Source organism: Notamacropus eugenii, chromosome 2, assembly GCF_028372415.1.
Source record: "Notamacropus eugenii isolate mMacEug1 chromosome 2, mMacEug1.pri_v2, whole genome shotgun sequence".
In the NCBI taxonomy this organism is placed as follows: domain Eukaryota; kingdom Metazoa; phylum Chordata; class Mammalia; order Diprotodontia; family Macropodidae; genus Notamacropus; species Notamacropus eugenii.
This window is the reverse complement of record NC_092873.1, coordinates 495,619,269-495,646,892: the sequence shown is the minus strand read 5'-3', so window position 1 is coordinate 495,646,892 and position 27,624 is coordinate 495,619,269.

Sequence of the window (27,624 nt, the reverse complement as noted above, 5' to 3'; positions counted from 1 at the left end):
AGCCCTGTGCTAAGCACTGAGGATACATATAGAAGAGCCAGGCAGTCCCTGCTCTCAGAAAGCTCATACTCTAACTGGGAATAATGTCACATATAAGATGACAAGGCAGATGGGAAGCTTTGGTGGTCCTTAGACCACCAATGACAGAGCAGATGACAGTGTTCAGCTTTCAGAGAGTGTAGTGTCAGGTCAGATGGAAAGGTCCAGTGAAGCATATGTAGCAATAGTAAGGCAGATGATATAGCTCAGAGATCTATTTTAAGGAAAAGATTGTAGTTGGAGGCTCTGTTCCTTCAAGCTGTTCTAGAAACCATGTCTCTGAGAAACAATTGCTAAAAACAGAAAAATGTGTTGGGGTGGGAAGGAAGCAGGATTCTGGGTACTGGGTTGGAGGAGAGATTCAGGAACCAAGCAGGAAGTATCTAGCCCTTGGTAGGAACTGGGCAATGGAAGACTGGAGTAGGGGAGAGAAAGGACCTCCTGGGCCTTTCCTCTTGGACCCTAGGATCTGGAATAACTGGAAAGAATGACAGTTCTGTCTCCTCTGCTATAGAATCTTCCAGCTGCAGCTGTTATGGAAATTCCATTATTGATGGTAAGGGGCACTCATTCATACCAACAAGCAGCCATTTGGAACAGAAGACTTTCATTCTAACATATTCAATTCTGCTGCAATGCCTACTGGTTGTTCCAATCCAGAGGCCAGATACACTCTCAAGCATGGTGAGTGGAAGAGAGGATTAAATTGACATCATTCAAAGGCACCCTCATATAGCTGTTTTATCTTCACAAGTAATGAATTATATAATCATGTCCAGTTAAATGAAAGAGTTAGTCTATTTAGTGTTATTATCTATTATGGAGGATGATGACTTCATCCTTATCAGGATTTTCTTTGAATGGAAACAATGACAAATGACACATGTAGGAAGAGGAAAAAAATCAAAACCAGACAAACCATGGGCCCATGTTTCAGACACATTGTGGCTTTGGGAGATCTTAAACTCCTCCTGTGCATTTTTATGGCATCCTACTTGTGTTAGTTAAGATGATGAATTTGCAAAAGAGTAAGATGATTTCCCTTGGGGAGTACTGAACACCAATTTTTGTCAAGTTGAATCTCCTAAAATAGGTATTTTCTTACACCTCTTTTAAAGGGCTCATTAATTGAAGTGATAATACTGACTTCAGAAAAAGGAACTGAAGTCAAGTTTACCAGTCTATAGTTAAAAGAATCTCTTCTCCTTCTCCTCCTTTTCCTTTTCCTCTTTCTCTTTGTCCTTTCCCTCTTCCTCTCTTCTTTTCTCCCTTTCTTCTCCTCCTTTTTCACCTCCTCGTGCCCTCCCTTCCCCTCCTCCTCCTATTCTCCTCTTCCTCCTCTTCTTCTTCTCCTTCTTCTTCTACTCCTTCTTTTCCTTCCTCTTCTTCTCCTTCTCCTCTTCTTGTCCTCTTTCTTTTTCTTCTTCTTCTCCTCTTTCTTCTTCTTCTTCTCCTCCTTCTTCTTCCTCTTCTTCTTTTTCTGTTTCTTCTCCTCTTTATTCTCTTCCTCCTCCTCTTCCTCCTTTCTTTCTTCATCTTCCTCCTTCTTCCAGCAATTTGATCTGTGTTCTCAAAATGAACAAATATGGCATATTACTTGACCCAGAAATACTACTATTAGGCTATAACCTAAAGAAACTTTTAAAAAGAGGTAAAGGAATATTTACAGTAGGCTTTTTTGTGTCAACAAAACCCTGAAAACTCAAGGGGTGCCCATCAGTTGGGAAATGGCTGAACAAATAATGACGTATGGGTGTAATGGCATACTAGAGTACATTAACAGGTGATGAAATGGATTTATTTCAGAGAAACCTGTGAAGACTTGTATGAACTGATACTAAGTGATGCAAACAGAACCAGGGGAAAAATTTATACAGAAACAATAACATTGTTAAGACAGCTAACTGAGAAATGTATTAAGAATGCTCTGTGGCTCACTCTCTAAGAATATGGCTGATTCATCAGTTCTAGGGGCAATCCTGAGAGGCTGGGGATATCTATTCTCTAATGATATTAGTTTGATTCTCCACTAGCTGTGGGACCTTGGGCAAGTCACTTAACCCCAACTGCCTCATCCTGGGCCATCTCCAGTCATCCTGATGAATATCTGGTCACTGGATTCAGATGACTCTGGAGGAGAAGTGAGGCTGGTGACCTGCACAGCCCTCCCTCACTCAAAACAAAGTCAAATGCAAGTCATGTCATTATTACTCTGATGGCATGGTCTTCTTCGGCAGTGAAGGACAAACACACACACAGTATCAATTAGCTTTTACCAAGAGGTGTTTTCCTTGAAGACATTGAAAGAATACAGACATACCCTGTCAATTCCTTGGAGGCACATTCATACCTATACCACCTCAGGCTCTCAGGAAGGTTAGCTTAGACTTAGCAGAACATCTACAATGGTCCCATCTAAGTTCATGGCCGGATAAACAATATGACCACCAGATGAGTCCTTATCTCAGTGATTGCTGGGGTCATTCCTAAGGGTATTGATAACAGGCTGCTTACAAAACTTGGCCTAAACTTAATTTCCAGAGTGCCACATGCCTGGGTGCGTGGAAAATTCAGTCTCCTGACCCTTGACAACTCACAGGTCTGTATCTTCAATTATTCCAGCTAATATGAAAGAGCAAATAGTGACAAAAAGAACCAAGGCCTTTTTTCATGGATCTAAATGTCAGCATGGGAGGGTGAGGGCCCAAAGTCTCCACCCTAATTGCACCATCTCTTCCTAGATACTGTCAGTTAAAAAATCCAACCAAAAATAGAGGCAGAGGCCAAGTGAAGCCTTCTGCAGGTTCCTCTACTTCTTCCAACTGCAGCCAATTAAAAAGGCTGCCATTAACCACATGGTCAGCAGACCAGAGTCAGTCACAGAATGGCTAGGCATGCTAGAAAATCTTTCCAATGAGCTTCCATCATACATGATCATAACTCTCCTAGAAACAGGCTGCCCAACTTCTTTCATGTGGGCACTTGAATCGACAGTTCTCTGTACATGTGCCAGTTCCACATTACAAAGAGATGCATGAACTATGATCAGTGCATTGGACAACCATGATTCCAGAGGACAAATGAGGAAACTTGCTAGCCACCTCCTGACAAGAGAGGTGATGGATGTGTGGCTCAAAACGAGACATACATTTTTTTGGACATGCCCAAAACTAGATGGCATGTCTCTTTTTGACAAGTTCAGTTTTGAACACGTTGAGTTTAAGATGACTTGAGGACAGAGGGCTTCCTCTAATGGTCATTTTTGAGGGTATTCCTGCTCTGTTTTGGCTTGTATTTGGTGATGTCTGAGGTTCTGTTTTGAGATTCTGTAATGCCATAATACCTTATAATTGGAACCATCACTAGTATCAAAAATAGAATCATAGATTAAGAGTTGCAACATACCTTCAAGATCATCTAGTCCAATATTTTCATTTTACAGTTGAGAAAACTGAGGCACACAATGTGGAAATTTGTTTTATTTGACTTTTTAACAAGGATTTTTTTCTTTTTGTTTTTCTTTTTTGATGGAGCATTGTAGGGGAGAGAATTGGAAAGGTGGTAGGTAGAGTAGTCATAGACTTGCAGGAAAAGAAGGAAGGAAGGAAGACAAAGAAAAAGAATGAAAAGAGGGCCATTAAAGCATTTTTAATTAAACACACACACAGCACAACTTTGAAAGTAATATGTTGAATTTATTATGTACTTAAAAGGACAATCAATCTATACATGACAAATATCCACAGCTTTATGTAATACCTTTTTCTTCCCTGTTCTACTTTGTATAAGGAAATATTCATTATTTTACATTTAAGTTAAGATTTTTTAAAAAATTAAGAAAACTGAGACCAAGAAAAGGTCAGTAATTTGCTCAAGATGTCCCAGGTAGAAGTATTTAGGTGATACAGTGGTTAGAGTACTGTTCCTGGAGTCAGGACCACCTGAGTTCAAATCCAGTCTCAGATACTTACTATTTGTGTGAACCTAGGCAAATCACTTAACTTCTCTGCACTTCAGTTTTCTCATTTGTAAAAAAGGGATAATAATAGTTCTTGCCCTTCAGAGTTGTGAGAGCAAGAAAAGATAATATTTGTAATTATTTTTAACATTTTAAGGCACTAGTATTATAATAGCTAGTATTACATAGCAGATGTATGTTACATTTCTGGAGTTTGCAAAACCCATGCTACTTAGGAAGTCAACCTTGTGGAGAAGGATTAAGACTGGTCTGAGTGTTCTCTAGAAACAGATGAATGTCTGAGGTGTGGCAGTAGACTGGGAGTAGGGATGATGACCTGGGCCCAGACCATTGCTACTTCCCTCATGATAAAGGAGATCTGACTTTAGAAATCATGTAAAATTAAGGAGACAGTTGAAAAGGTAGGCAGTTAGATGGCTCAGTGGATAGAGTCAGGAAGACCTGAGTTCAAATCCAGCTTCAGACACATAGCACCTGCCTTCCAGGGTTGTTGTGAAAAACAAATGAGATGATATTTGTTAAGTGTTTAGCACAGTGCCTAACAAGTAGTAGATATTTAATACACGCTCATTTCCTTCCCCCAGTTGTGTGATGACTTTTTCTGTATCTCAGTTTCTTCATCTCTAAAAGAGAAATAAAAATTCCTGTCTTCCCTTCCCTAAAAAAAAAACAACTATTCAGAGGATCAAATTGAGATACAAGAAAGTATTTGCCAAAGTATATAATGTGCTATAAAACAAAATATATTACCTTTGCTATTTATTAGTAGCTCTGCTTCTTATTAGCTGACATTGGACAGATCATGTAAACTCTCTGAACCTTAATTTTCTTATCTATAAAATGATGGGAGGGAATAGGTAAAATGACCCTTGAGTACCCTGTCAACTCTAAATCCATGTTCCTAAAGTCTTTTGAAGAAAACATTTTTCTAGCTTTAAATATAACACAAAAATGCTGCACCTTGTCAACTAGTCAAATGGAGTTGGTGCTTTATAGATATTTGTTGAATGAATGAATGACTAACTTAGAAATGGTATTGGGTATCAAAATGGCATCTTCACTTTTTCAGTGTTTATCTACTTCAATGACTCCCAGTTTCTTTTGGGTCTAGTGCTTTCAGTTGGCTACGAGCACTGTATATGAGTCAACAGTGTGATGAGACAGCCAGGAATTTGATCTTAGGCACTGCTAAACCAACAAACATTTATTAGGTGCTTACTGTGTCAATCCAAATGGAGTGTACAGACAACTGGAGATAAGAAATTCATGGTACAGACTCTATCAGGAGAGTCATGATTCATCTGGGGAATTGCATTTAAACAGCATTGACATATTAGAGATTCTGAAACTTTTTGCAGAAATAAACTTTAAATCAAAACTTCAAGGGAGTCTTTGCAATGAAATGTTAAAATGATTATTACTAGCATCCTAACTATGTATATATCTTTTGGAAGCAGCACAGCATAGTTAGTGCATACCGTGCTTCTCTTGGAGCCAACAAGATCTGGGTTAAAGTTTTGCTTTAGACAGATACTGGCTGGGCAACCCTGGGCAAATCACAACCTCAGCTCCCTTCTTAAGACTGTTAATTGAAGAGGAGGGTCCTTGCATTTGTAAAGAGAATTAACTCATCCATCAGTGAAATAACAGATCTAGTGTTTTTCCTTGTAACTTTCCTTTCATTTTTAACCATCTTAACAAAAAATGTCTATTCACAACGGCAGTAGCTTTCAAAGTGTGGTCTGGAGAACCCTGGAAGTCCCCCAAACCCTTTCAGGAGTTGTGAATGGTCAAAACCATTTTCACAATAACATTAAAATGTTTTAATTTCTAATATAATAAATATAAATAGACATAAGTTAGGAATGTACTGGAAACTGTTTAGCAACTGACTCTGAAAAAAATGTACCCAGGTTACATTCATAAACTTAATCTGAATTTATTAACATTAAATGCTTATGCTAAAAATTTAACAATAAGCTTTTGTGAACTGGTATGAGTTGATTCTAGCATACCACTCATGCATATAACCCACATAAAAAAGTTCTTTGGGATCCTCAATAATTTTAAGAGTGTAAAGGAATCTCGAGACTAAAAAAATTGAGGACTGCTACATCATACCATAATGCTTCTTTATAGGGGAGAGACTTAGAATTGAAGGCTTCTATCTAACAAAGTAAGAGAGGAAGAGATTGGACTAAACAAATGGAGCCTTTAAATATTCCAAACCACTATAAAGATCTTGCATCACTCATAAGTTAAAACTGTGACTTGGAAGCTAGTGACCCAATGAAGGAAAAGAAAAAAGGTATTCTGAGAGATCACTGCAATTTTTCACAATTACATTTAAGAAAGAGAGAGAGAGAAGTGGGGTGGGGAGGGAAGAAGGAAGGGGAAGAAAATAGTAAAACATGAAATGTGGAAAGTCATTAATTCAAAAGTATTTATTGAGCTTATCTTGTGCCCAGAACTGAATCCAAACAATCCAAGATGTTCTCAATATTAACCAAGTACTTTTGTTCCAGATGTGTACCTTGGAGGCCTTTTCTAAGCCAAAGCAGTCTCTGCACCTCACTTCATTCCTTTCTATCAGTACTCAACTCAGACTAGGTTTTTGATCCCAGGAAGAACTCATGGAGGCAGATGGGCAAAGATAATGGGAATATAAGAAATCTTCATTAAGGAGATGAATAAGCTGTTTGAGAAATCTGAAGAAAGGACAAAATTAAGTAAAATGGTTCTTTAGGGTGAAGTAGTATTCAATATGTCTACCTGGGAACAGAGAGGATAGTTGTCAAACTAGTAAATAAAAGCTCTCTGCCTATTGAAAGTTTCTGACAAATGGCTTTCTAATTAAGTGATTGCTAAGGCAATCTTTAGCTGCATTGAGAAGAAAGAGGGAGTCTGATGACTGTCAGAAGGCAATGCGAAAGTCATCAGGTTCACTCTATCCATCCAAACTTGCCAAAAGTAGCTTGAAGGGTGATTTGCAGGGACTCAGCTAGTGACCAAGGCCAGCATGGGAGTAAAAAGAATGTGTCCATTTAGTCTAGTAACTGACTGAACCCATGGAGCATAGCTATGGGCCAAGATTTCCTCTACCAGTCATGAACGTTGCTGTATTTCTATACTTTTTTTGGACGAACCACCATGTTGGCAGTTAAAAAGCCATAGTTTGCTAGGGTCCCTAAGGCATGGGGTCTGATCTTATTTTAGACTCCCAAGTTTCTCTTTCACAACTAAATATGTAGCTTACTGATGTAGATTTAGTAATGATTTATTGTTGATATTGCAAAACTTCTCTAGGCTGAGAGAACATTGTTGATATTGACGGTATATTCTAGCTCATTTACTTGGATTTAGGTTTCCTACCACCACTGATTCAGACTACTAGACAAAGATATTCTGCTCTGGAACTTTCTGATAGAATAGATCTTTGCCTTTTAAATTTATTTTTCCAAGCTGGTTGCCAAGGTCATGTCTCCCCTTGATGGAAGCCATTCACATTTCAAATACCAGTGAGTCATCTATGACTGAATGCATTAGAGAGAATGAAAAAGGAGAAACAAGAGAGATGGCCAGATGTTTATCTTTTTTCTTCTGTCTAAAAAATAATACTACCAATGGGTCTTTAGGGAAGTGCCTCCTCCCACATCCCCCTTACACTCACTCAACTCCAGGGAATATTTGAGTTTAAATGAATGAGTAACAAACGTTATTTTATCTTTGTGTTGATGTTAGGTCTAGTTCTAAATTTTGTTGGATTGAGTATCTTCTCTAAAAGTTGTTGTCTCTGCTAATATTTTCCCAAGGGTTATATCCACCTATATAGAAAAGTTTCAGGAAAGCTAAGGATATTCACTGGAAACTTGCATATCATTTGAATATGTTTAAGTAGTGGGATATAGTCATACTTTATGTCTGCCTCCTAGCTGATGAGTCAATCAGTCTGCCTTCTCTATAAGATTTCCAAAGTTTATCCTAAGGAAAGAGCCAAAGGGATGGGTTCTGAGGTGAAAAGCAAGCTAGGATACAGCTACAATGCAAATTTGAAAAGAAGAAATACAGGTAGTGAATGGAAATAGGATGATTACGCATGTTGCCCATAGATGTGAGACAAGAATGAGGAGCAGATGCTGGTCATGTCCAGAACTAAGACACTGGTATTAGAGCTGGGGAAGAACAAAAGATCACATCTGTCAGGAAATGGTGCAGACCTTGAGAAGAATGCTGGGACCCAAAGATGAGCTGCAAAGGCTTCTTGCAGTAGAGGGAGTGAGAACTTTGAAACTAGGCATGTCAACTGTGTTCCCAAATCCCTGGATTAACTTGCTAAGGTCTGAGCTTCCCGAAACTAGGAAGAACCATGGATGAACTCACGGTCTGAGTCATGGTGGTTATAATTTGATTTTTCTTTCTTTTTTTAATTTTATGGTTACAAGTCAACAACTATATAAATTTCAAAGTTATGATTATATGATTGTCTCCATTAAGCCATGCTTATGACTGAATTTCATTGAAAATCCACAGCAAGGGAAAGAAAAAAAGAATTTTCTAGTGGGGGGGATACCATGAGTCATAAGAGAATAGATGAATATATCTCCTTCCACTGTACCCCTAGGCTAATGAGGTAAATTTTATTATTCATGAATGATACAGAACTGGGAGGTAGAGGCAGCCAGATCAATGAGAGTCATAGAGAGCTTAGCTTTTTCCCTAAGAGTTCTCTCTTATATTGGAGACAGTGAATAACTGCCAAGGTGACAAAGGGGCTGCCACTTTCTAGTTTTCAGCAATGAATAGTCTCAAACGGTTGGTCAATGTGTGGTTAACATTTCATGATTTTTCTCTCTTTGATCATTTCTCACTCTGGCACTACCTTTGTACCTTCTTCAGAATTAAACCAGCCTCCCTGGTTGTGGGTAGGAAGAGCATGCAGCTTGCCAGTCATCTACTGCCATGAAATTTAGTTTCATTTTGACATTCCCCAGTTTTCCAAATTTCTTCTCTTTGCTTCATAGCTTCTCCAGTATTTTGGACCTTTGTTCATAGTGAGCACAAATGTGTTTTTTTGTGGAGTGCTAAACTTGAGCAGAGCCAATATCCCTTATCGTTGTGGGGGTTAAATTGTCTAGACTACAATAAAAGAGACTGAGACAGAGCTCTGAGCCAATGACACTTTAATTAAAAGATTCTTGGTCTCCTCTAAAGAAGAGGACCTCAAATTTTCCTCATGATCTGAAATGCTCCCTTCTACCAGAGGCTTATTTTTATAAGACTTGATACCAGGTTTGATACTTGAACACTCTAAAGGAGCTAGGCAACGTATAGAATCCCATTGGTTGATAGACCTTGCTTTGAGAGCCAAAAATGGTACATTTCAGCTAGAAACGGTATGTCAGTAGGGGTAGAGATAGGTGCATGAGTGTATGTGTACATGTGTGCGTGCGTGTGTGTGTGAGGCTGGGGGAAGTATGGGACATCTCCACTGACTAAAATAACCATAAGATGGTTGTCTGCTCATGTTGGACAAGAAAGAATGGTTGGGAGGTACAAAAATAAGCTGAGGGACTTTCCGTGTAATTGAGTCTTATCTGCCTTACTGGGCTTTGTCCTTGTCACAAGGAAAAAAGAAGGATGGAGGGCCTCTAGTTAGCTTTCTATGATTAAGCACATGCTCTTACAATCTGCAGCTTACAGCTCTGAGGCCTAATATACAGAAATGAAAATCAATGGAATCATATCAAATTTATTAATACTGATTGGAATAGAGCAGGGTCTAAATGAATTGTTTCTCATGTCATTATCCCTGCCAGGGATTTTCGGTTCCTGAGGCTCGCTGTGTGTCTTTGACAACATGCCAGGACTTCCTATTCTTGTTGTTCCAGTCTTTATTTCCAATATTGGTGTTGCTTAGTTCTGCTTTCTGCCAGATTACCACATTTATCAGAAATTATGTTGTCTTGGTTGCTTTTCCTATTCTGAATATTTGGTTAGGCTAAAACCGCTTTCTTATTCTGGAATGGAGTAGATCCAAATTAGGTTTGAGGAAAAGGCAAGAGAACAGTCAGAAAGAAAATCTGAAATCTTTAGTATGCTTCTAATCTGCCAAAAATTCACTTTTATGAGTATTTAGTGAATAGGGTTTCCCCAAATCTGGAATTTATAAGAATGCCAAATTTCTCCACTAAGTAAGTAATCAAACCCAATATAATCTCTCTCTTTATCCAATTTTGCCCATACTGGAATATAGTTTCCTTAAGATGGTCTTCTTTAAGCAGAGAAAGAACAAAGTTATGTGGCAGGTGAAAGATGAATGACTGAAGAAACAAAAATTTGATCTTCCAAGCAAATTGATTTATTAAGCAATACATGCCAATTGCACAAGAAATTGGGACCAGTTGCCTTCCTCAGTTTAAGGCTAGACTCCAAATACGGAGAGAAACAGAGTTTTACACATTAAACTTATACATTATATACATTATATATGTATATATATACATATGAATATATACATTATACATTTAAAAAATTACTCAAATAACATCAATTAATTATTTCTACCATTAGGTAATTTGATTTCCAAATGGAGGAAAGACTACAAATGTTTCAAGTTGGGAAAGGAAGCATGAACAGATACGATTCCCTGAATTCAGAAAAGATGTCTCATTCCCAAAGTATCTGCAAACAATCAACAGAACATGGAAACAATAAATGATTGATCAGTATGGCGCCAGTTTTCAGATAAGATGTGTGAATTGTTTGAGATATACAATTGGGGGAAAACTCCTTGCATCAGTCTTTGGATCTGACTGGGTTTCTGGTCAGCATAACTTGGGTCCTTAGTGAAGGGTCTCTAAACAGTAGGTAGGGGTGACCCAGTTTCCCAGATACACAGGACTACATAGAAACAAAACAATAAAGTTTCCCCACAATTGAATAATTGTGTCCTGTTCCACGGGACAGAAGTCAGACTAGATCCATAATTGATTTGAAAGGGAACTGAGCTAGCTCCACGAGTCAGTGTGGTTCACTCAATTCTTAAAATTAACCACTTGCTTTCCTAATTCCCCCAATTCCCTCAGCTATAAAAAAGAGGACTTATGGTTTTATTGATCAAGAGATGAGGAAACTCCCTTTTCCCAATGAGGTCTGTGTACTTTAGAGATTTAGAGAATTTCCTAAAGCACTGAGAAGTCAAATGATCTTTCTTCAGAATCACATGGCCAACATGAGTCAGAAGCAGCATTTGAACCTGTCTTGATGGCTCCAAGGTTACTTCTCTATCCATTACACTATGGATGCCTCAAGGAAAGATGTGCCATCTTTAAAGGTAGTGTGTGGCCTGACGGTATATTTCACTGAACCGCAGAATCTCAGAGTTGAAAGGATCCTCTAGGCCTTGCACTGAGATTCTCATCTACAATGGCCTCAGTATTTCCTACCTTTGTTTAAGTGCCTCACTGACTAGGAAGTCACTGCCTTCTCAGGCAGCACGTATCACTTTTAGAAAGTTGTATTTCTTAGGAATTTTTTCCCTATATCAGTTTGAAATATGTTACTCTGAGCCTTGTACCTATGCTTCCTATCTACAGTCAAGAAAAATACGTCTAATTCCTCTTTCTAATAACAGCCTTTCAAATAATATCATGGAATCCTCAAGTTTTCTTTTCTCCTACCTCTTTCAGATGATTATGAAAAAGCATGAATTCTAGTTCGCTTATGATCAACCCAGCATCCTTTATGAAGTGTGGTGGCTAGCATTTGAGGCAGTTCTCTGAACATTATCTCACCAGGGTGTTATAAACTATTAAAATAAAGTGCCCTAAACTCACATTAGTTTTTTGGCTGTTAAGTCAAATTATTGATACTTAGTTGAAACTGATACTTAGTTAAATAACACTGCCCTAAAGCCTAAAGTTAGCAGTATATGACTTGTTTTTGATGAACCCATACTGGCTCCTGGTGATCATTGCTTCCTCTTCTAAGAGGCCCTCATTGAAATGTCCCTCTTGGGAAAACAAACATACAAAAACCAAACCAAAACATGAGAATTTAATGTTTTTTAGAATAGAATGCTAAACCTGGAATCAAGATCTGGGTTCCAATCCTACCTCTTACTAGCTGTGTGATCTTGGGCAAGGTTTGTAACCTCCCAGTCTCTGAAATCGGGATAAACATACACTTAGTGATGACCTCACAGAGTTAAGATAGTATATGCAAAAGCCCTTTGCAATTTTTAAAACCTTAGATCAATGTTACTCTTAAGCTTATGAACAAACTGAGACACTAAATAGTCAATATGGGTATAGTTATTGCATGATATTTGATTCAACAAACATATTAATTGCCAACTATGTGCCAAGTTCCATGTTAGACACTTAGCATACACGACCAAAATAAAACTATCTCTGCCCTGGGGAAGCTTACAGACTATTGTGGATATGTACCATGTACACAAGTAAATAAATGCATGTTATATACGATGTAACTGAAATTGATTTCAAAAGGGAGAAGGTACAAATAAGGAAGCTCAAGAAAAGATGTATAGTGGTAGTGGTGGAGGGGAAGGATGTAGGCCTGGAGTTAGGTTCTGAAGTTAATGACTTCATGGACCAGAAACGAAGAAGGCTTGTAACAGAGCCCAAGAATTCAGTTTCTGTCTTGCTGGTCAAAGTATTCAAGCATTGTTGCTGTCCAGTTGTTCAGTCGCATTTGAATCTTTGTGAACCAAACCATCCATGAGGTTTTCTTGGCAAGGATAGTGGAGTGTTTGCCATTTCCTTCTCCATACCATAGCATGAAATACTTCACACCAAGCTGGAAATTGGATCCATCTCATAAACACTGTGCCCCTAAGTAATTTAATAAACTAAATTTATGTAGTTTATACATCAGAATCAGTGACTTTTCATTCCAAGAGAACAGACTTTGGGTCCAGGAAGACCTGGGTTCAAGACCCACCTCTGACACATATTGGCTGTATTATTCTGGGGAAATCACTTGACCTCTTAGTGCCGCAGGGAATCTCTCTAAAACTTTTAAGTTGCTGACCTGCGTTGGGTGAGGGAGTTTCCTTATCCAGGGGTCTAGTTCCCAATATATACACACCCAGACAGAGGATTAAACAGAGAAAATGCCAGATCAACTTTCTCTTGAATTATATTTGGTTTCCATAATAAAAATGCCGAAAAATACTGTGGTCATTTTAAAGAGACCAGAAGCCTTCTACACTCCTGAGGATCTGTAATTTTGTTGGTCTGGATAATCCTTCTGCTAAAGTAACCCCACTCCCCCAGGACTTAGTAGTTGGTCTACTAGGATTGTCGTGGCTGAAAAAATTTAACACCTTATGGCCAGTATGGTGATTGAATCCCTCCTCTCCAAACTTACCAAACTCACCTTGCTTGAATCCCAGCCATACTGTCTAGGTCTGGACTCATGCTTGTCAACTTTCTAGCTCAGACAGCAGCATAGCTTGTATTGATCACCAAGCTTCTCTGCCTTCGAGAGACAGGAGAAGTTGCTTTCTGTAGAACTTTCCTCACGTTTAATCAGGCTAGGTAGGGATGTCATTGTTTTCAAAGGTTTTGCCCTTGGGAATGTGTTCACATGTTAGAGTCACCTTCCTGGTTAGGGCTCAGGGCCCATTCCCAAGGAGCCACCCACAGAAGGCAAAGACCAGAGTTTATGTTGGTCAGAAGACAAGGGAGGCATGTGAGAAGCTGATTTACCCAGCCTTCTCTTTTGCAGGAACCACAGTCTTTTCCATTTCCTCTTTAAAATCAGAGCCTGGGAAACTCATCAGAAAGCGGGTCATTCATTTTAAAGATGTTATATAACACAGAGTTGTTGGCTCAGGAAAGGGAATGGAAAAGCCATTTCTAACATCAAGACAGAGGCAGGTAGGTTGTGGTGACTTCTCCCTAGTTCACTTGTGTTCCTTTAACCTGAGTGAAGCATAGTCCGTTTTTCAGAACCTTCATCTGACTGCCCAAGCTTCTGGATGTTTGCTGGGTACTTGGGAATGTTTGGGAGTGAGGCTGCTAGCTGGCATAAAAGACCCAAGTTTGAATCCTGCTTCTGACACTGACTTAGCCTGGGCAAGTCTGTCAATCTTTCACAACTTTCCTGGTCTATGAAATGTAGATAAAAATAGCAACTTCCTCATAGAGGTGTTACAAAGAACAAATGAAATATTATATGGACAGGGCTTTGCAAACCTTGAAGTACTATATGGTCACTAGTTATTATTACTATCAGCAGCAGTTCTTGTTATCGTTGTCGTCGTCATCGTCATCGTCATCATCATCATCACAGTAGCTGGACCAGCAGCAGCAATGGCGGTAGGAGTAGTCACAATAATAGTATTAGCAGAGTAGTAGCAGCGGCAGCAGCAGAAGTAGCAGAAGTAGCAGTACCATGAGATAATAGAAAGAGGGACAATTTGAAATCAGAACCTGGATTCAAATCCCACCATTGCTCCTTATCAGCTATGTGACCTTGGGCAAGTCATTTCCCTTCCTCTGAGTCTCAGTTTCCTCCTCCAATCTAGTAGGTGGATAAGATGATTATAAGGTTTCTTCCACCTCCAACTCTCTGAATCCTTTATTGAAGGGATACAAAAAGCCTTGGTATTAGCAGGAATGACTGAAAGCTTGCAGAATTGGACGCTGTTAATTTAGCTAGAATACTTTCTCAGAAGTAACCAAAGGATCTGCTTTCCCATTTCCTGTTCTCATCTGTTACTTACAACATCAATAACTTCCTTCTTCCTTCCTCCCTGGAAAGCTGCCAAGACTCACAAAGAGACTTTTCATGCAAGACTGCATCCAGTCTAATGAGCCTAACTCCAGCTAAATTAGAGGGCAGCGAGGTGCTGAAGTGGATAGAAAGCCAGGGCTGGAGTCAGAAAGACTCATCCTCCTAAATTCAAATCTGGTCAGACACTTACCCACTGTGTGACCCTGGGTAAGTCACTTAACCCTATGTGCCTCAGTTTCCTCATCTATAAAATGAACTGGAGAAGGAAATGGCAAATCACTCCAGTATCTTTACCAAGAAAGCCTCAAATGGAATTCTAAAGCATGGATGACTGAACATCAACAACAAAGTTAAATCAGACAGACTGCTGTAAAAATGTATACTTGTCATAGCATACATCCATGTGCTTATTGTATTATTTTCAATTAAACTTTCCCCACAGGAACATAACAAAACCATGCTTTTTCTATGCTTATTTCTTTCACCTGTGATGAAACCCATCTCTCAGGTTCTCCAGTAAAAGCCAGTCAAAATACCTTCAAGAGGAATTTAGAACCAGGCAAACTGGTGGCATTCTTACATAAAAGAACAGGCTTTATAATTTAGTGAGAGACAGTGTGGTATAGGGGAGACCCAAAGTCAGGAGGGAACTAAGTTCAAATTGGGCAGCTAGATGGGCTAGTAGATAGAGCATTGAACCTGGAGTCCTAAAGACCTGCATTGAAATCCAGCCTGAGATACCTAGTAGCTACATGAACCTGGGGAAATCATTAAAAACAAAACAAGTAAACAAAAATAGCTGTCTGCCTCAGTTTCTCCTTTTATTAAATGGGGATAGTAATGGCACAGACCTTCTAGGACTCTGTTGCAAATGCGAAAGCACTAATTAAATATTAACTAGATAAAGCTTTTTTTTTTGCTTTTAACCAGAAATCAGATCGCTGACACCAGTTATGTGATTTGGAAAGTCACTTTTTTCTGCCTCAGTTTCCTCACTGGTAAAATGAGGTGAATAGTTATGCACTTATTTATCCCTAAGAGTTGTTTAGAGGATGAATCAGGAGCGTGTTAGTCCTTCGTTACCGAAGAAGACCACGCCATCAGAGAAATGATGACATGACTTACACTTGACTTTGTTTTGAGGGAGGGAGGGCTGTGCAGGTCACCAGCCTCATTTCTCCACCAGAGCCTCTGAATCCAGTGACCAGATATGCATCAGGATGACTGGAGATGACCCAGGATGAGGCAATTGGGGTTAAGTGACTTGCCCAAGGTCACACAGCTGTCTGAGGTGAGATTTGAACTCAGGTCCTCCTGACTCCTGCACTGGTGCTCTATCCACTGCACCAGCTAGCTGCCCCAGAGGATGAATAAGTGAATGAAAAAATACTTACTAAGTGCTTACTGTGTGCCAGCCATAGTGTTAAGCACAGGGGTTACATATACGAAATTTGAGACAGTACCTGTCCTCAAAAAATGTAAAGAGATGATGATCACAGGAGGGAGTTTTCATCTGGGGAGTCACAGAGATGGTGAGCTGATCCATAGGGCAATCAATGAACATGCCCTTCCAAAAAGTAATGGTGGTATGGATTTCATTGCTGCACTCAGAGAAATAGGTGAACAGACAAAGGTCTGGGGAGTAGATGAGTTCATGCTTAGAGAAGTGGGCAGAGGGTCTGGGTGGACAGCTATATATATAGGAAGAAGCTGAGTATGGTCTGATTTGGAGTGTGGAGCCAACTAGACATCATGAACTAGGTAAGTTTGTCCTCAGTCGCTACTTGAAGCAGTTTGATTCCAAAGTAGGAGTTCCAAAAATAACTTTATTAACTTCCTCAGGCACTAGAGGAATGAACTGTGGAGGTTTTGCCAAGAGGACCTATGCAGAAAGTCATGCAGACCTATAGCAAGATGGCCTGGGGGGACAGCTGGATGAGATGAGGGATTGAAGCATGAAACTTACCTCCAAATGGAGCAAATGAGATAATGGAACTGAAGAACTTGGCACGCTGAAAGTGTTAGAAAAACATCCGTTTTTATTATCAGAAAGTAAGTCCATAGCTAAAAAGAACCGGTAAAAAGTTATTATGCACTCTGAGGATCTTTCAGAAGGCAGTAATAGAGGGATCCCATGTGGAGCTGAGGAGGAGCAGGCCTTCTCAGTGGACTCTGAGTCTTTACCTGAAGCTTGTGACAGTGATGACAGGAAATGGAACAGGTCTAAAGAAAGCCAATTATCAGGAAAGAAATTTGGCCCTTTTTCTCAAGATAGAGTGAGCTCTGCCCCTTCTGCAGACAGTATAAAGAAAGAGGATGGGAAAAATAGGTATAATGGAGAGAAAAGGGAAGGGAATTTAAAAATTGAGAGGAGGAGTCAGATATATGGCTAAAAAAGAATATAAGTAAATCGATAATAAACAGAATTCTCTTCTTTTCCCCAAAAAATAAACAAGTCCCTGCCTTCAAGGAGCATGTATTTTATTGACCATGGCCTATATCTACACAGAGTTCCTGTAAAATGAGGGGGCCAACTGCACTTTATCCATTTCACAAACAAACTAAAAGAAGTTCATCTCAGACTGGACAGCCCTGTGATCATGCTAGATTTGGCATCAAAGGATATGGATTCAGATCCTTACATTCTGATTAATTTGTGTGATCTTGGGCAAGTCTCCTTATATGTGAAGTGAGGGGGTGACTAGATGATCTCAAAGACTCCTTCCAGTTCTTGATATATGGTCTTAGATCCAAGTTTGGATTCAGTCAAAGGGCCCCACTTGAGGACCTAGAAGGCCATATGTGGCCTCAAGGCTACAGGTTTCCCACCCCTTTCTTAGATGATAGAGGGTAAGGTGAAAAAGAGAACACAAGCTGAGGAACCCTTACGTTCCTTCTTATTTCTGCCCATTAACAAAACCATAATGGCAAAACTCAGATGGGCATTCGAGGGAAAAAAACAATGCAGAAATGGGATCACCGATGAAGGTGTGGGTGGATCTAAATAAAAACTGAGACAAAATTGGAGGAAAAAAAAATCACCATCCTAAAATCACCTTCAAATACTTCCTGGGCTAGCTCCTAACAATAGGTTATTCTCTTTTGGCAGAAATCTGTCACTTTATATCCAAGCAAGCACCCATGACAGGATGGTATAGAGTCAGACAGGCAGGACGTGTCTGACTGATGCATCTGGACAGGAAATCTTAAATATGGTTTTCTTTCCTTAAATAGAAAAAAGTAATCTCAACCACACGTGTTTTTACTTTCATTCTCAGCTTTCTGCCTGTGAAAACACTGGACACGTTATTACAGGTCGAACTTCTCAAGAGAACGGTAGCACTTTTGAAACGTTCCAAGGGACCCATGAAATTCATACTGGAAAAGAGAGATTTAACTATTGTTTTTGTCTCCCATGCTATTTTGAAATAGATATTTATTTTTATACATTTTGCCCCAAGTAGAACAGGATGGTGCATTTCCTCAAAGGACAGGGAAGTGCTACCTGTTCCAGAAATAACTCAGTGCTACTCCATCAGCAGGAACCTATTAGTGAGGGTGTGAAGTAAATCTTCTAGAATCCCAGGTTAAGGATCACAGGACTTTAGGACTGAAAATAGCCTCAGACATTGGAGCACTCGTTGCAATTACTTTTACTTGGACCTTGTCCTTCATTGGGATTGGGTAACAAGCAAATACACTTTTGGATCTGAAAACCCTGAGTTAGAGATTCATTAAATGCTGCAGTTGGAAGAGACCTCAGAGCTCAGCTAGTCTTATTTGAGAGATGAGGACAGTGAGGCCGAGAGAGGTAAAACGACTTGCTTAAGATTACACAAAAAAGTGGGAGAACCAGGTTTTGACCTTGGGGCCCTTATACTCCAAATCCAATCTGCTTTCCACCATAAGATCTAATTTTGTAATATTTTAAGTACTTTTTAACATCCCGCCTTTCCTCAGAAAAGCTCAGAGCATTTCCAAACATGTTCAGCTTGAAGCTGCGTGGAAACCTGAGGGTAAATGTTTAACCACGAGGACGCACCTCCACCACTCCCTACCAACGTACCAGATCACGTTTTTAAGTTTAACCATCACTAGTAATAGTTTCTCCCTTACTTTTTTAAGTCTAGAAAATCAATAAAACAATAAATCACATTTCCAAGGTGTAAAAATTCACACTGAAAATTTAACGGTCAGTTCTGGAGGAGGTATGAGCTAGCTCCAGCACACCCCTGGGTAGAAGTATCTCATAGGTAGACTCTTATTTTGCAGATGGCACAAAGATTGCCATGACCACCCAGCTAAACTGCAAAGGGAATGGAATGCATCTGAAAATTCCTCATCTGTTATTTTTCCACTTACCAGTCTCTTTTTAAATTACTAATCTGGTATTTCTATTGAGTATATGACTACCCTTTCAGTCCCCCAGGTATGAAGACTTGGAGTCATCGCTGACTCTTTCCTCATTTCCAACCTCTCCCCATATTTAGTCAGTTACCAGGCTTTATCTACATTTATTTCCACTCACCTATTATTTCATTCTTTCTATACCCCAGGCCATCCCTCTGATTCAGCCCTCACCACCTCTCATCTAGACTATTATATCAATAGCCCTCTAGTTATACCCTCTACTTCCTGTCTAATCCCTCTCTGATCCATCCCATGCTCCACTGCCAAAATAAGTTTCCTGACACTCAGGTTCGACCATATCATTTGCTACTCAAAACTCTTCTCCTTATTGCTCATGGAATAAACTCCGAACTTCTTAGCTTGGCATTCAAAGTCTTTTGTCATCTGCTCCCAGTCTGCCTTTCTAGACGTTTTATATTCGTCAGAACAAGTATTAAAGTATTTATGGTGTTCCAGACATTGAGATAAACCCTAGGGATACAAAAAAGGGCAAGAAGGTAGTCCCTACCCTCGATGAACTCATGTTCTCATGGTGGAGGCTATATGTAAAAAATTGTACATATAAGATATATAGATGGAATGCATATATTGTGTGTATATACACATATGTTTATATTTATATATGTCATGATTGTGGACCATAACATCAGGGACATGATGACATGACTTGCAATTGAATTTGATTTGAGTGAAGGAGGGCTGTGTAAAGTCACCAGCCTCACTTGCTCCTCCAGAGTCAACTGGATTTCGTGGCCAGATACTGATCAGGATGACTGGAGATGGCTTTCATTTACATATGTAATGTATTATAAAAAGAAGGCATTCCTCAGGGTAAATAGCCCCAGACCTGCGACCTTCAAATATTTAAAGAGCTATCAGGAAGCATTAGACTTAGTCTGTTTAATCCCAGAAGGCAGAGATAGGGGCCATGGGGGAAGGGACAAGGTAAGTTTTAGAGAAAGTGAATTAGGGTTGATGTAAAGTGGCACAGTGGATATACTACCAGGCCTGGAGTCAAGAAGACATGAGTTCAAATTCAGCTTCAGACACTTACTAGCTGTATGACCTTGGGCAAGTCACTTAACCCTGTTTGCTTTAGTTCCTCCTCTGAAAAATCTCTTGGAAAGAGCAAACTACTCCAATATTTTTGCCAAGAAAACCCCAAGTGGGGTCACTACGAGTTGGACATGCTTGAACAACAAAGGAAAAAGTCCTTAAAACTAATCTATTATGACAGCTATGTGCCATAGGGGATAGAACTGGCGTGAGGAAGACCTGACCTTGAATCCTGCCTCAGACACTAGCTGTGTGGTCCTGGGTAATCACTTTCAGTCTCAGTTTTCTCATCTTTAAAATGAGGCAAAAGAAAGCCATTACCTCCCAGAATTACTATGACAAATAATATGTGGAAAACCACTTTACAAACTCTAAATGGTATATAATAATAATAATAATAATAGTAATAATAGTAATAAATGTTCTCATATAAAATATATCATTTATTGCTGTTTCTGCTGTTAACAAGTAGAGCCATTCCAAAGTAGGATGGGTTGCCTCCATTGGTAATAGGTTCCCCTTCTCTAATAGCTTTCAAGGAATTGCTGTATACCTATTTGACAGGTATACCTGAGATTAAATGACTTGCTTAGGGTTACATAGTAAATGTATGCTAAGGTAGGACTTGCACCCAGATCTTCATGGGTTCACAATTATTATTCCAGGTACAAATTTGTCTCAGTCATCTCTGAGATCACTACTCATTCTCTATTTGCTTTGTTGATTCTCTGATTTGTGAAATCTAGGCTACTTCTGTTGCGTTGTACTGAGATTATGGTGATATAGGTCCGGGCTTTATAGCATCTTGTGGCATTACTGAAATCCCTACCCTAGCCTGCTCTGCCCTCACTCAGGTCCTGGCCACTCAGGAGGTGATTGAAGCTTCCAGGGAGAAGGCAAGGACTGGGGAGAAGGGAAGCAGAAGAAAGGAGGAGAAATCCTTAAAAAGAAGTTAGAGGTTTTGAGAGTAAGGATCTTTGTTAGTAAAAGTTTTCTAGATGAGTAAAAGTTCTTTTTATGAGGTGGCAACCTTGGGAAACTCTGATCTCTGACTAAGTGTTCTTCAGTCTGGTGCGTGGATTCAGGGTAAGAAGGAACCACATAAATCCAAATCCATGTACCATTCTTCTGGCATATGTGGTCCCTGGCACATGCTGATATTGCTCCTTGAGGAATCTCTTTGGGTGTACGGAGTGCCTAAGACTGAACAGTAAAAGGTCAAATCCACACAGCACGTGCTGAGCCTGGCAAAGTACAATCCCAGAAGTCTTGGCTTTCTTTAGCTTTCTGGATGTCCTGATTGCCTTTTGGCTCATCTCAATACTGAATTTTTATTTCAGAGTCTCTGTTCTTGGTCTCTGCCTCCCAGACTCTCTGATTGGACCCTTGGCCCAGACTCAGACCACTGTGTTCCTTCTCTGTCTATTCCTGGCTCTGACTTTGTCCTAAGTCATTCACCCCAATCCCTCCCAATGCACAGCTATCTCCTACTTGATCATGCCTTGGAATTTAACCTTTGCCCTGGCCAATGCCAACTGAGTGGACAGGACACTTCAGTTATAGGACATGGGTCTGGTTTATTGGCCAGTAGCCCAGAGGAAATATAAACTTAACCATTATCAGAAAGCCTTCTGGGAGTTTGCATAGGGTTGGGGAAAGGGCCAAATCTAGGCATAATTGTGACTTGTCAATTGTGATGGTTCCTTTCCTTCCCTTACAAATCTAGGTTCTCACCAGCAGCTCATGCTATGGTGGAAAGCGTGAAGAATTTGGAGTAAGAAAATCTAGGTGTAAATCCTGACTCTGCTTTATGTAAGTCACTTGAGTTTCTGGGGCCTCAGTTTTTCATTTAGAAAAAAGGGCTGGACTAGAGGGACTCAAAGGTCCCTTTCAGCTCTCTATCTATGCTTCTATAATGTTTTGTTCCCTCTGGCTATTTTTTCCCTAGGCAATGGCACAAGTTCTAGACTTTCACTTATTCAATCTCATTCTTCAATATTTGCCTGTCCTATGTCCCCCTTCCTTGGGAAACCTGCTTAGTCACTGGTTAAGTAATTTAAGAAACTAATTGGAGCCCAGATGTTAATGGCTTAATTTTAGCTTAATGCTTTACTCCCAATAAATAACATTGGCATTTTGAGAAGGGCCTTTGATTCCTTAATTTAAGAGAGTGACTGGTGATGCAAATTTCAGACACCATAGCAGGCCTGAAAGAAGACATTTTGATTAAAAAGAGGCTTTTTCTCTTAGTAGACAGGTATCTATCTGGAAGATTAGCCCTAGATGAGGGAATCAAGGTCACTCTATAGTAGATGCTTAATAAATGCTTATTGGCAAAGAATTGGAAATTTAGGGGATACCCATCAATTGTGGAATGTCTAAACAAGCTGTGGTATATGATTATGATGGAGTATTATAGTGCTATAAGAAATGATGAGCAGGATGCTTTCAGAAAAACCTGGAAAGACTTACATGAACTGATGAAAAATGAAATTAGTGGAACCAAGAGAACATTGTACACAGTAACAGCAGAATTATAAGATGATCCACTGTGAATGGCTTAGCTCTTCTCAGCATTACAATCATCCAAGGCAGCTCTGAAGGACTTATGATGAAAAATACTGTCCATCCCCAGAGAAAGAACTGATGGTTTCTGAATACAGATTGAAGCATACTTTTAAAAATTTTCTTTATTTTTCTTAGGATTTTTTAAAAATCTGTGTTTTCTTTTACAGCATGACTAATATGGAAATATGTTTTGCATGACTACACATGTATATTCTATATCAAATTACTTGCCTTCTCAGTGAGGGGGGTGGGAAGGAAGGGAGAGAATTTGGAACTCAAAGTTTTAAAAATGAGTCTTAAAAATTGTTTTTACATATACTTGGGAATAAATAAAATAATAAATAAATAATTAAATGCTTGTTGACTAACTCCCTTGTAGATGAATAATTAGTAGAAATTTTCTCCTCTAAACAGGTTCTGAAGGTTGTGCACTATGTATTTACAGATGACAGCTCAGTTAGTGACAGTTATCCTGAGCTTTTAAAAATATTTGGAGAATACAAGTTTCAAAAAATCCTATTCCCTATTTTTACAAAGCTCTTGGATCCCAATCTAGTACAACACTAGTCTTGCAAAGTCTGCAACCTGGAGGAGGAGGGGATTTGGCTGCTGGTCTTTGTCCTTAAATCTACTGTAGTAACCAGAAGGGGTGGGGCACATCTATAGTCTGTGTTACTGGGGGCTATAGGCTGGTGGACTGCTTGAGCTCAGGAGTTCTGAGCTGCAGTAGGGTTAAATGCTCACCTGCTGGTCACACTCAAACTGGCATCAATATGGTGATCCCTGGGAGCTAGAGGACACCAGATTGCTTTTTTTTATTGTTCAGTTGTTTCAGTTGTGTCCAACTCTTGGTGACCATATATTTGGGGTTTTCTTGGTAGAGATGCTAGAGTGATTTGCCATTTCCTTCTCTAGCTCATTATACAGATGAGGAAACCGAGGCTCAGAGTCACAACTAGTAAATGTCTGAGGCCAGATTTGAACTTGGGTCTTCCTGACGCCTGACCCAGAACTCTATCCACTGTGCCACTTAGCTGCCTCCTCCAGTATTATTAATTATAAAATATTGTAAATGATATTTTATATATAATATTAATAGAATATAATGTTATGTCCCCCTTACCTTAATTCTGCTTCTCTAAAAAACAAAAATATATTATAAATAATTATGTTATTAATTACATATAACTATAGTTATATTAACATATTAATAATATTACTATATTTATAACATTGACATGTTACATGATTACATAATATATTATTATAATTACACACTACATTCTAAATGTGTTATATATTACACACACACACACACACACACACACACACGTACACACATACACACACACTTCCTTATTTCACCAGGGCTAGAAGTACAGGGTCTTACTCACAGACCCAGCCCCACTGTTGATTGACTGATTGGAACAGAAGTTTTAACCTCTGCTGTTTTCAACCTGACCCTTAGATCTTGAGAAAGATAACTTTTTCTGCCCCACCTCACCTGGGTTACATGGGTTTATTTGATTTCATAGGGTCATAGATGCAGAGTTAGGACAACCCTCTCATACTATTGATGAGCAAACTCAGGTCTAGAGAAGTTGATTTGTCCAAGATGACACAAGAAACAAATGGGAGAATCAGACTTTAAATTAAAGTTTTTCTGCTGTAACTCATTGCCTCCCTGTAGATAGGCTTTCTGGGAAATGCATGCAGATTCTTTTATTGCAATATGCCAACTCAATCCAAAGGTTTTGGCTCCTTTTTCATATTTGGAGAAGCCTTCTTTGGGAGATGGTGAGCTGCAAAGCCATCTGCAGAAGAGGCTGAAGACCTTTCTAGCTTGGCAGCACAAATGGCATGGTTGTAGGGCTTGAGTGGGCATAGCTTGTAGCAAGACCCAAGTCCAACAGAAATCTATTCTCCAGTGTTGGAGAATCAGTTGCAGGGCAATGTATAGAGTTGCAAAACTTTACCAGCCCCAAATCTGAGTTCTTCATCTTCCATGCTGTAGGATGTTCCCAAGTCACTTCACTTTTCTGAGTCTCACTTTCCCCATCTGTAAAATGTACCTTGACTATTTAGCACTCAAAGAGCAAATGAGTAAACAGGATGATATGGAAGCCTCCAAAGTTTATATGATATAATAATCTTTATCAAATTGCTTGCCTTCTCAATGAGGGAGGAGGGAAAGGAGAGAATTTGGTGTTCATAATCTTTAAAAAATGAATAGCAAAAATTGTTTTTACATGTAATTGGGAAAAAAAGATTGATGTTATCTTCTTGTTCTACTTTAAGAAACATGGTATTCAAGACTAGGAAGGCGATGTCCTGGAGTATCGTGTTTGCTTCTGGGTACCATGTTTAATGAAGGGCATTTATAAGATGGATAGTACCTGTAGGAGTACAAGGTTGCTGAAGGGTAAGGGGTCATGTCATGTGGGAATCAGAAATTAGGGATGTTTCCTCTGGGAAAGAAGCAATGCAAGGGGGACATAACAATTATCTTCAAGTATTTGAATCCCTGTCACCTGGAAGAAGGATTAGAGTTGCAATACTTGGTCTGAGAGGGCTAATAAGTGGAAAAAATGGATAGATGATGGTACATCTAGGTGGCACAGTGGATAGAGCACTAGTTCTGGAATTAGGAGGACCTGAGTTCAAATCTAGCCTTAGAAACTTATTAGCTGTATGACTTTGGACCAGTCACTCAATCTTAATGGCCTCCAAAATGAAAAAAAATGGTTAGAGGAAATAGAAAAGTAAATTTTTGACTTGATGTGAAGAAATTTTTTTTTTTAACAATCACAGTTATCTCAAAGTGGGAGGGGTTTCCTCTGAAGGTTTCACTCCCATAGAGGTCTTCAGTTAAAGGCTAGATGATCTGCTGAGTATGTTGCAGAGGGAATCCACGTATAGGTATGGATTGGATTAAATGGCCTCTAAGACCCCTTCCTTATCCTAGCAACTCTGATTCTGTGCAATGGAAGAATGATGGACTGAATATGAAGAGAATATTGAGCAGGGGTGAATGGAAAACCTATACTCAGGTTTATAAAGTCATTTTCATGAATATAAATAGGGTGGGACATAGGTAAGGAGTTCAGTTGGAAAAGATCTGTGAAGTTTTAAGTGTATTATAAGCTCATTAAGAACCAATACTGTGATATGGCAACCTGAAGAGACTGCATTGAGTAGAAGAGTGTGCAGAGCACTGGTCTCACTGCATTCTGTCCTGGTCAGACCACAACTGGGGTAGTAAGTTTGGTTCTGGGAATCACATTTTAGAACACAGAAGCTAGACAGCTCCCTGAGGATGATGGTCAGTTTTGTGAATGACCTGAATGAAGTCAGGATCAGTTGAAAAACAAAAGGACAACTTTGAGTAAACAAGTCATTTTGACTATTATAAATACTCAAATTAACTACAAAGGATATATGAAGGAAAATGTTATCTGCATCTAGAGAAAGAACTGATAAATAGAAATATGAATTGAATGATATTACACATATAAAACATACATACATACATACATGCATACATATTTGTGTCTAATGGTATATCTTTAGAGTAGGGGTGAGAAGGAAGAAAAAAGGGAAAAAAGAAATTTACACGATAACTTTATCATATATTTTAAAAGAAAAGCAAGTTGTACATAATAGATTTGCAGTTTCATGTGCAATCATCATTTTATTAGACTGTTATGGAAATGCTTATTTTAATACATGAATTAAAAAAATGAAAAATTAAAAACCAAGCCTGAGTGATTAGCCTATAGAAGAACAGACTTAAGGGGATCATAAAAACTATCCTTATATATTCAAAGGATTGTTGAGTGAAAGAAGGATTAGATTTGTTCTGCTTGGCCTCAGGAAGAAAAATCAGGTAGAAGTCATAGGAAGGCAGATTAAGGTTCAAATTAGAAAGCAATTCCTTACAATTAGAGCTATCTCAACTGAAGAAGGCTCTCTTGAAGGGTCTTCATGCAAAGACTAGTTGACCTTTGTCATCTAAAGGCATTTCTCCTATTCAGGGATAAATTGGATTAGATTAAAAAAACACAAAGAAGCAAACAAACTAAAAAACAAAGCAAGTAATTCTTAGAATGATCTTGTAATAAGAAAACTTACTGGCTGTAATAATTGGCATTTACACAGCATTTTAAAGTATGCACTTTATATATGTAACCCACAGGCCAAATGCATATCTCATTTGTGCCTCCCAACAGCCCTCTGAGACAGTACTCTGGATATTATTATTCCCATTTTAAAGATGAGGATACTGAGCCTCAGAGAAGTTAAATGACTATACTCATGGCCACAGAGCTGACAAATAATAGAAATGAGATCTGAACCCAGGTTTCCTGATTCCAAATACACTATTCTATTTAATATCTCATGCTGCCACTCTCAACTGCTTCTTAGGTTTCTTCAAATCTGAGATTCTGTAGTTAAATAAAAGTAATTTGTGTATTATAAAACACTATATAAATGGAACAGATTTTATTCTTATCATTCCTCAATGCCCGAGAAGGCTGATGATCTTAAAAAAAGAATAATAATGTCAGTCTCCGGGGAGATCGGATAGCTATCCTCAAGAACTTTAAAGTGCAGGTTTAATCATGGTACCTCCTCTACTCAAAAAAACTCTCGTGATTCCCTATACCTTCTGAGTAAATATAAAAATCATCTGTTTGGGGTTCAAAGTTCTTTATAACCTCCCCTTCTAAGCATTCCAATTGTCTTACACCTTGCTCATCCTAACACACTCTTTAATCCGGTGACATAGACTTCCTTACTATTTTTTT